This window comes from Mus pahari, chromosome 9 (assembly GCF_900095145.1).
Source record: "Mus pahari chromosome 9, PAHARI_EIJ_v1.1, whole genome shotgun sequence".
Classification (NCBI taxonomy): Eukaryota; Metazoa; Chordata; class Mammalia; order Rodentia; family Muridae; genus Mus; species Mus pahari.
This window is the reverse complement of record NC_034598.1, coordinates 90,853,887-90,863,584: the sequence shown is the minus strand read 5'-3', so window position 1 is coordinate 90,863,584 and position 9,698 is coordinate 90,853,887.

Genomic DNA, 9,698 nt, shown 5'->3' with positions numbered 1-9,698 from the left:
GACCAGGCTGGCCTCGAACTCAGAAATCCAATTGCCTCTGGGATTAAAGTGCTGGGATTAAAGGCATGCGCCACCACTGCCCGGCACACGTCAACATTCTTGCCCCATGGAGATTTTTTAAAACAAATCTGACACTTTGAATATTGGCAAGTAGTAACAGTCTATGCAAAACTGTGATGAGTTATTTGGCTAGATATATAATTGCTAATTGTATGTTATATAACTACAGGAATTTTAATATACAGCATTTTTAAATACTTAAATTCCTTTTCATTTTCTTCTTTTAAAAACATTATTCTTCTCTCATATAATATATCCCGACCACAACCTTCCCTCTGTCCATTACTCTCAGATTCCATCCCTGCCTGCAACTACCTTCCCTCTCCTCCAAATCCACTTTTCTTCCAGTTCCCTTCAGAGAAGAGCTGGCCTCCTAGGGATATCAACCGAAGTAAGTGTCATAACAATAAGACTAGGCACAAATGCTCATATCAAGGCTGGACAAGGAAAGGCCATAGGAAGAAAAGGTCCACGAGCAATCAAAAGAGACACAGACACTCACTTAGGAGCCCCATGAAACCCCAAGCTAAACAACCATATCATGTATGCAGAGGCCCTAGCACAGATCCTTGCAGGATCCATGATTGCCACTTCAGTCTCTCTGAGCTCCTATGAGTCCTGCTTAGTTGATTCTGTAGGCTGTGTTCTCCTGCTGTCCTCAACCCCTCTGGCTCTCACTATCTTTCTTCCTTCTCTTCCAGGAGGTTCCCCAAAGCAGAGAGCCACAGCCAAACAATGAACATGTCTAATAACTGACCTCTACATGTGCCAAAAAAACAAACTCAAACCAAACCCTCACAGTATCTTTTTTTCCTCCACTAGTCAGAAGTCACATGATAGCCTTTTATATGGACCGTTTAATCCATCCATGAGCATGATGGAACAACTCTTGTTATCATTCTTTGACCATCAGTTCTGGATATTTTCTTAAGTTATTTCTTAGACTGTCTTTCTATTCTTTCCCTTTAGCTTTCTCTATCCAAGCTTCCTTTGCCCCAGCCTTCTTAGAACTTATTTCATGCCTTTATTTGTGACTTTTTAAAAACCAACTTTGGGTGATACTTCTTCCAATTTACCTTCCAGTCTTTCTACCAAGATATTTTTCTGTCCTCATGTTTTGAGACTGTTTTTAAAAAAAAATATTTTGATCATATTTTTCTAACCCCGGCTCCACCCTATTCACCTAAATATATATTCTTTCCCTCTCCCTCTTTTTTTTCAACAAATGGCAAAAAAACAATGAAGCAGAAACAAAACAACAACAACAAAACAAGAAACACATAGATGCATATAAAACCCCACAAAAACAAAAAACGAGATTTTAAAAATGCCAAAGAAAACAGAATGAAATAAAAGCCCACAAAAATCCTATTGAGTTTGTTTTGTGTTGGCCAGCTTGGCATGGGGTGTAACCTGGAGTGTGACACCCAGTGTCACTCCATTCATTCCCTTTCCAGCAGGTATTAACTTTGAATTGCTTCTTGGTTAGAGGTGAGTCCCCATGTCTTATTTCCCCTCTCCGTGCTAGGACCCATCTGGCTTGAGTCTGTTGGTCTTGTGTCTACTGCCAGTCTATGAGTTCATGTGTGCATACATCTTGCTATGTTTGAAAGACAATGTTTTCTCAGAATCATCCATCGCCTCCTGTTCTTACAATCTTTCTGCTTCCTCTTCTGCACAGATTCCTGAGCATTGAAGGAAGGGTTTGCCAAAGACATCTCATTTGGTAGCAAGTGCTCCAAAGTCTCCCATTCTTGGTACACTGTCCAGTTGTGGGTCTATACTGGCTGGTTTTATGTGTCAACTTGACACAAACTGGAGTTATCACAGAGAAAGGAACCTCCATTGAGGAAATGCCTCCATGAGATCCAGCTGTAAGTTCTTGTCTCAATTAGTGATCAAGGGGGAGGGTCCAGCCCATTGTGAGTGCCTTCCCTGAGCTGGGTTCTATAAGCAAGCAAGCTGAGCAAGCCAGGGGAAGCAAGCCAGTAAACAGAACTGCTCCATGGCCTCTGCATCAGCTCCTGGCTCTAAGTCCTTGCCTTGTGAGTTTCAGTCCTGACTTCCTTTGGTGATGAACAGTAATGTGGAAGTGTAAGCTGAATAAACCCTTTTCTCTCCAACTTTGCTTCTTGGTCGTGGTGTTTTGTGCAGGAACAGAAACCCCGACTAAGACAGGGTCTCTGTGTTAATTCCAATCTGTTGAAAGGAGAAGCGTCTCTGATGTTGGTTGAATGAGGTACTGATCTGTGGGTACAGTGATGTGTAATTAAGAGCCATTTTATTGCTATGTTCATTTACCAGAATACTAGTGTTAGGTTTCCCCTTAGGTCTGTGACCTGTCTAGTCTCAGGTTCTTGGCCACTTTAGCAGTGTCAGATAAGGGTTCCATCTCATGGAGTGGGCCTTCCGTACAATAATAATAATAATAAATAATAATAATAATAATAATAATAATAATAATAATAATAATAAAGGTATTTGGTTACACCCATAACATGTGTGTCACTACTATCCCAGTATATATTACAGGCAGGTCATTAGTATGTGCAGAGTATCGTCTAGTATCATGAATGCTAGACATCACCTAAACTTTTCCATGTTCTATGACATAAGGAAGTGCTGGCTTTAGCAATAGGACCTTACCATCAGGCAGTGGAGAGCAACCCATAGTCTTGGCAATAGCCTGTGATATTTGACAGTTCCATGGGGGTCCTTTCAGCCAGTGACTCAACAAAATGCAACCCATTCTGGGCACTGGAGATTTGAACTAGTGTGGTAACTTGCCTAGTTGGGGCACTGTCTCCCCTATTGTTTGGTGGCTCCATTTAGATTTCTTTCATGTATGACTATATTTTAGGAAGCTTCTACATCTACAAGTTTCCATGTGTGTGTGGTTTTTTTTTTTTTTTTTTTTGCAAATGGCCTTTAGTGTTACTTGCCCCTCTCCATAGTCTCTCCTTTCCTCTGCTCTCCCATCCCCCTCCCTACTTAGCCCTATTCCATTTTCCCTTCATCTTCCCCTAACACCATATTCTATCTTTCCATTCCTGAAAGATTCTCTTGCTCCACTCCCCATCCCTTGCTAGATACCTGACCTCTATTCTTGTGTTTTTAATTATCCAAAAATTTTCATCTTTCTTTATTTTAAAGAATCCTTTCCTAATTTCATTCATGTACCCTTATCTCTTTTAAGAAGATTAATGAAAGCTGTTTCAACAATTCTTTACTTTCTTGTTTCCTCTAAGTTGCATTCCTTCTGTGTGTTTGTTGTGGTCTCCGTATGTCATGTTAGAACCTTTCCACATGTCTGGTAATCCATATTGCTTGTTATTAATAAAAAAAAATGAGGAAACAGAAAGCTTGTTGGAAGCTTTCAGCTCAGCCGTGGAGCTGGTTACAATCGACTCCATCAGACCACGCATTAGCGGACCCCCGTTGTCTGTATCTTTTCATCTTTTTTCTTGGCTAGAGTTTAGAGTCTTCAGAGAAGATGCTTCTCATCTCTTGCATGGAAGATAAGGATCTTTAGAGCATTCTGTGGTTATAGTTAGAGGAAAGGGCTGGAAAGCTCACCGTAAAGTGTGTGCTGTAAACAAATTCACCAAGTCCTCTGATTCTGATTTGAGTGTCTACACTCAATAGCAATGCCTCTCCTCAAAACAAACCTACAGACTTAGCAGCAGAATAATCATATTAAGGAGATAATTTGAACTGCATCTCAGTGGCTTAACTACCAACTTAGATCTGTCTCCTGTGAAATCTCATGTAGATGTATTTCCTGGGGGATTATTCAAGGATAGAGTTTCTTTACATAGTTTGATTGTATCAAGACTAAAGGGATTATGTTATGAAGCTTCTAGATGAAGAAATCAGGAAAGAGCTTTGTGTGTGAAGTTTTCATGGGTCAAGCCAGAAAGCAGCATTGAGAAGTACCTTCACTTCCTCATTCAGAACTGTTACATAGCTAGATGTGATGGCGATTCCAGGCTGTCAACTTGATTACATCTGGAATGAACTGCAATCNAGAGAGAGAGAGAGAGAGAGAGAGAGAGAGAGAGAGAGAGGAGATAGATAGATAGATAGATAGATAGATAGATAGATAGATAGATAGATAGAACTAGAATGTAAAGAAAACATCACTTATGTTCATTGTAGCTAGAATGGTCCCCAGTAGCTAGAACACCAATACTGTATAGGCATTTGGTTTGGTTTAAATGAAAACGGTCCCCATAGGGTCATAGGCGGTGATACTATTAGGAGGTGTGGCCTTGTTGGAGAAAGTATGTCAGTGGGAATAGGCTTTGAGGTTTCAGATCCTCAAGCCAGACCCACTGGCTCACTCTCTCTTGATGTTGCCTGCCAATCTGGATCTAGAACTCTCAGCTACCTCTCCAGCACCATGTCTGCCTGCGTGTTGCCCTGCTTCCCAACATAATGATAATGGGCTAAACCTCTAAACCATGAACCAACACCAATGAAATGTTTTCCATTATAAGAGTTGCAGTAGTCACGGTGTCTCTTTACAGCAATAAAACCCTACCTAAGACAGCATTGGAAAAAAAAAAGAATGCAGTCTTGGAATGCAGTTTCTCAGCTCTCCCTAAGCCACAGAAGAGCTTTTCCAAAAACACCTTCTTACCCAGGGTCACATCCTCACAGCCCATGCTGGACTTCTCATTTGTCTGGAAATATCTTTCCCTGTGTCACACCCAGTGTGTATGCCTCCCTTCTGCTGATGCATATACATGAGTTGACACCCAGACAGTCCTGCTGCTACATTGGTCTCCTCTGAGGCAGGAGCCAAATCCTTCTGCTGTGGCACCAGAGGGGTGCCCATAGCCTCTTATCTGCTTCTGGGAGGAACCTGCCAGCTAAGAAGGACCAATACTCACTACCGAAGCCGACTGGGCTCGCTCTTTGGCTTCTCTCTGTGAGTAAGGCCTTATTCTGTCCAGTTCTTTATTGTGATGTTTTCCTTGGCAGCTCCAAAGGCAAGATGCAGTGGGCAGAAGTTTTTGAACTTCTGCTCCTGATAATAGACAACAGATGTTCTTGCTCAACACCAGATATTCAGTATATTTTAAGTACACGAAGGAAAGAATGTGGGCACTGTCTAGAGACCCAGTATATTATTTGGAATAAATGGAGAACAGCATGTGGACATTCTTCAGAGGAACTGGTAAAATGGAGATGGGCCATTTCCTTCTTGATAGAGCTCAAGGAGCAATTTCATTGTGTATCTGCATCTTGCATTTCTTATAAGTGTGATAACAATGGTTGGAGCATGAACCAGGGCTGTTCCCCAGCAAGAAGATAAGACCTCAGAGGAATACAGGTTGAGTTCTTGTGCTCAGTAGAAATGGCACGAAACAGTATATTGATGCAATGGTTTGCCCCCCTCCATTAGACCTGCTTTCTTCCCCTACAAAGATTATTATCAGCCCTCTCTTCTAAGGACTCCTTGATTTTCACTTACTGAATTTAGAAGGTGGTGTGGTCTTGTAGCAGACAATGTTATTTGCTTTAACATTCCTCTACCTAGTTAGCATGACTAACTTATTCAGTTTTTTTTTTTTAGGAGTTTTCCCACTTTTAAAGTTGAGAGACACATACCTGGGGAACCCCACCATCACCATTCCTGGGCAAAACAACAGATATCTTGTTATTCTATAACTAGTCTAACCTCTTGCCCTTGAGCAATGACTCACTGGGTCATGCCATCTGCCTACAGACCTCAAATGCCCGACACAAGGCATTCCTGCCATCTGCCTACAGATCTCAGATGCCCGACACATGGCATTCTTTTTCTTTTGCTACCACTGAGTACCTGACTGTGGGTAATTTCTAAGTAAGTTTGATTCTTTTAGGGGTACAGAGGCTATGAAGTTCACAATAATGTCACCAGCAAGCTCAGCTGGGTTTCCTGTTCTCTGGTGGAGGCCATCACAAAGTAAGGCAGAGCAAGTGCACTGTTGCGGGTCCCTCTTGCTCTTTTTTTTACAAAGCCACTAATGCTGTTATAGAGTCTCCATCGCTATGACATCAGAGGCTCCACTGCAAATACCATTAGCACAATTTGGGGGCAAACTACGTGTGACTATGTGAACTTCAGGAAGATTCTTCAAACCACAGCAGCTCTGGTTCCCTAGAGTATCAAGATGACAGGCCATTGCCATAGTCAGTGCTTTGGGTGCTTTTCTGATATAGTCATCATCCCTAGAGCTAACAGTTCAAAGTTACATTCATCTTAAAGACGCCTGTCTTTAGTCTCTGGAAAGCTGATTTCCTGAGGTTTTTCAAGGGGACTTGGTTCTTTTTGACCCTAAGGTCAATAACCATGTGGTGACGGCATAAACCTTGTCTCGCTCTCTTGCAGGTGGGACGGTCCTGTAGTATCATTTATATTTTAGGACTCTCCATGGAGCACAGCTATAGCCAGAATTCGGATGCACCCGTATCTCTACAGTGCTTTTATCACTGCCTCACAGAACTCTACTAAGAGAGCTCCCTAATACATCACTTGCAACATGATCCCCATTTTAGACTGTGCCTCTAATCATCCAAACATGAAACAGGCAGTACTGCACATGGTCTCAGGAAGCTACATGCCTGGGTTGGCTCATCCATCTCCTTACTGTTGGCAACAAGGACCCATATCTCTTTGTCGGCAGTTGACTTGCTTAGCTAGACGACTGCGAAGATACCTTCTGAACTTGGATAGAATACAAGCTTCAAGAGATGTGCTGGCTTGGGTAATATCCTGCTATTGAAAGAGAAGGGAAATAGTCATGTTAAAGACTGAAACTCGATCGTTTTGCTGAGTACCCTGGATGCATGGAGGAAAGAGGACCTGACAAGTTCAGATTGATTGCTCAGAAATACAAAACAGAGCATGGAGTTTAGAGGGTTCTCTGACAATGTTTAAAGAGCCCCTTTCTTCTCTGGTATCCAGAGAGCCCCTTGAATCAAAATCCAGCTAAAACAAAACCTGATGCTAAGAGGGGCAGAGTTCTGAAGAGAGTTCAACTCTAAGTCTTAGAAAGACTTCCAATGAGGAGGTTTTGATGGCTTCATCCAGGTAGATGGAACTATAAATGTTGAATGTCCAATTTTCTTTAAACAGGTGAAGGCCACAGATGTGAAATGTACCTCTTTGATAAATGAAAGAGCTTCCTATTCTGAGCCAGCCTTGGGTACAAATAAAGGCCACAAAAGACTGGGAACTAGAAGACAGCAGTGTCTAGAGTCTTCCCCTCCTCATCCCCAGTCCCATCATCAATGTCAAGTCTCAGCTTGACTTCACTGAGGTAGCTCTGGGCATAAAGAGGAAAAGCAGACCTCAGAGCAGTGACGCTCACCGGGATGAATGTACTAGACAGAACGGGGTCAGAATCCCATACATGGACCATGATGGTAGTGGGTCAAGAGGAACAAAATACAGAGTTATATAAGGAAGAGTTTTTGGTAGCAGGGAACCCTGTGACTCATGTGCCCAATAACATGAGACGTACTAGTTGATGCTAAAATAACTGACCTAGCAGCTTGTGTGATATACTGCTAGGATAGGACTTAGATGCTTGAAAAAAAGGTGACTGTCTACAATAAATAGATACTAAAACAGCAATGAAAAATTAGGGAGGAAAGGACCAAAAGTCTTTTTGAAAAATAAATATTTTATTGTGGATCTATTGATCAAGAACAGGACATTTATTAGCCCTCTGTTCTACTTTGCTTTTTCTGTAGCTGTAATAAACATCACCACTGAAAGCAGCTTGGTGAGGAAAGGGTTTATTTCATCTTATAGGTTATAGTCCATCATCAAGGGAAGCCAAGGCAGGAATTCAAGGATGCTTCCTGGCCCATTCCCAGACTCAAGTAGAACTACGTTTCTTGTTTAGCCAGGACCACCTGCCTATGGATGGTACCACCCACAGTTGTCTAAATCCTCCTATACCAATTAGCAATAATAATAAAAAAAATAGTCCAGCAGACACGTCCACGGGCCAGTCTGATGGAAGTAATTCCTTAACTGAGGTTCCCAATTCCCAGGCATGTCAAGTTGCAACCAAGATTAAGCATCATACCATCAGTGTCTCTCATGAGGTCTCAGAGCATTCTGTCTGAAGTATTAGGAACACAGTCAATCATCTGTGTCCAAGGGTTCTACCCACATGCTGTTCATAGGAAGGTAAAAAATAGTCATTAAAAAGTTCATTACACCTATACTAAGTCTATGCAGGTTACCTCCATCTCTCCCCATCTGTTTTATTTTCTAAGTAATGCAGTTTAAGAGCTATTACCAGAGTACTTGCTTAGGAATGAGTACAATGAATGATCTAAAGATAAAATATGTAGCAGGTGAATTTTATAGGTTACACAGAGGCACAAAATTGTTTTACCCAAGAATCTTGAACCATGCTACTGAGGATTCTCAATGCAATCCATGGTTATATTGGGGAATGACTGTCTGTTAGTGGAGACACACTAGCCTTGTTCATAAAAGTAATGGTTTTTCTCTATGTGTTGATAATATGAGTTTCCTAGCAGCAACAGCATTGCAGATGTCAAGAGATGGTGATTTCCTTCACAAGCTGTTCAAGAAAAACCACATGAAGCAGTTAGCAAGGTTGAGATGGTCATCAGGAAGGTCTGACCTTCAAGGACGTAGAGAGAGATAACAGAATACATTATGTCTGGTGGTATGCTAGAGTCTTCAGCAAGGTTCTTTTTATCTTGAGACAGAGTCTTGGGTAGTCCAGGCTGGCCTTGAACTTACTATGTAGTCTAGAATGAAATTCTAATCAGTTTTCTGCCACCTTCTAATTACTGGGTTTACACAGTGCTGGTGTTCAAACATAGGCTTTTGTGCATTCTAGGCAACAAGCCTACCACCTGAGCTCTATCTTCAGCCCTTCTAGCAAAGCTCAATTAAAAAAAAAAAAAACCCTATACCATGGACTATAGGCATTTGAAACAGAGCTATGCTATCTAGAGCAGAGAACTACACACTTGGGAGGTAGCTCTTGACAATTAGGCCCTCAGAGAGAAAGGGTCCCTGATCTTGGGATCTCAAGTGGCACACAATCAAAGAATACTCTACTGTAGCAGGGCAATGTCAAATCCACTAAGATACGTGCATCTACTAGCTGCCCATTAAGATGGAAATATGCTATTTAATGATGGGCTGTGTAATGTAATCTTTAATAGTAGATCCAATGGACAGAGTAAGATTGTACTGCTCTGGTACTTCTACACTCACACTCACAATTTCATGGGGGCACGGTAATTTCCTCATACCAGAGAAGGACACATTTCTAATCTGAGTTTATGGACAGATGAGCTTAGGAAATTGAGGCAAATAACAAGATGCTGTTTCTATGCTGTCTCACCACCAAGAAATGAACCTAAAAGGTGATTATGGGAGGTGAACTTGTTCCATTTAGTCATTAATTTTTCTATGTAAGGAGAAGAGGTCCAAGCTTGAGATACATACAGACACACGAGCAGTAGCAAATGTCCTATCTGACCTGTCAGATGGATAAAAGGAGATACAAGGTCAGAGTTAGAGAAGTCGGTAAAAGGTGGATTTAAACATATTTATGGGAGAGGCCAAAAACTGTAGGACTCATTCTATC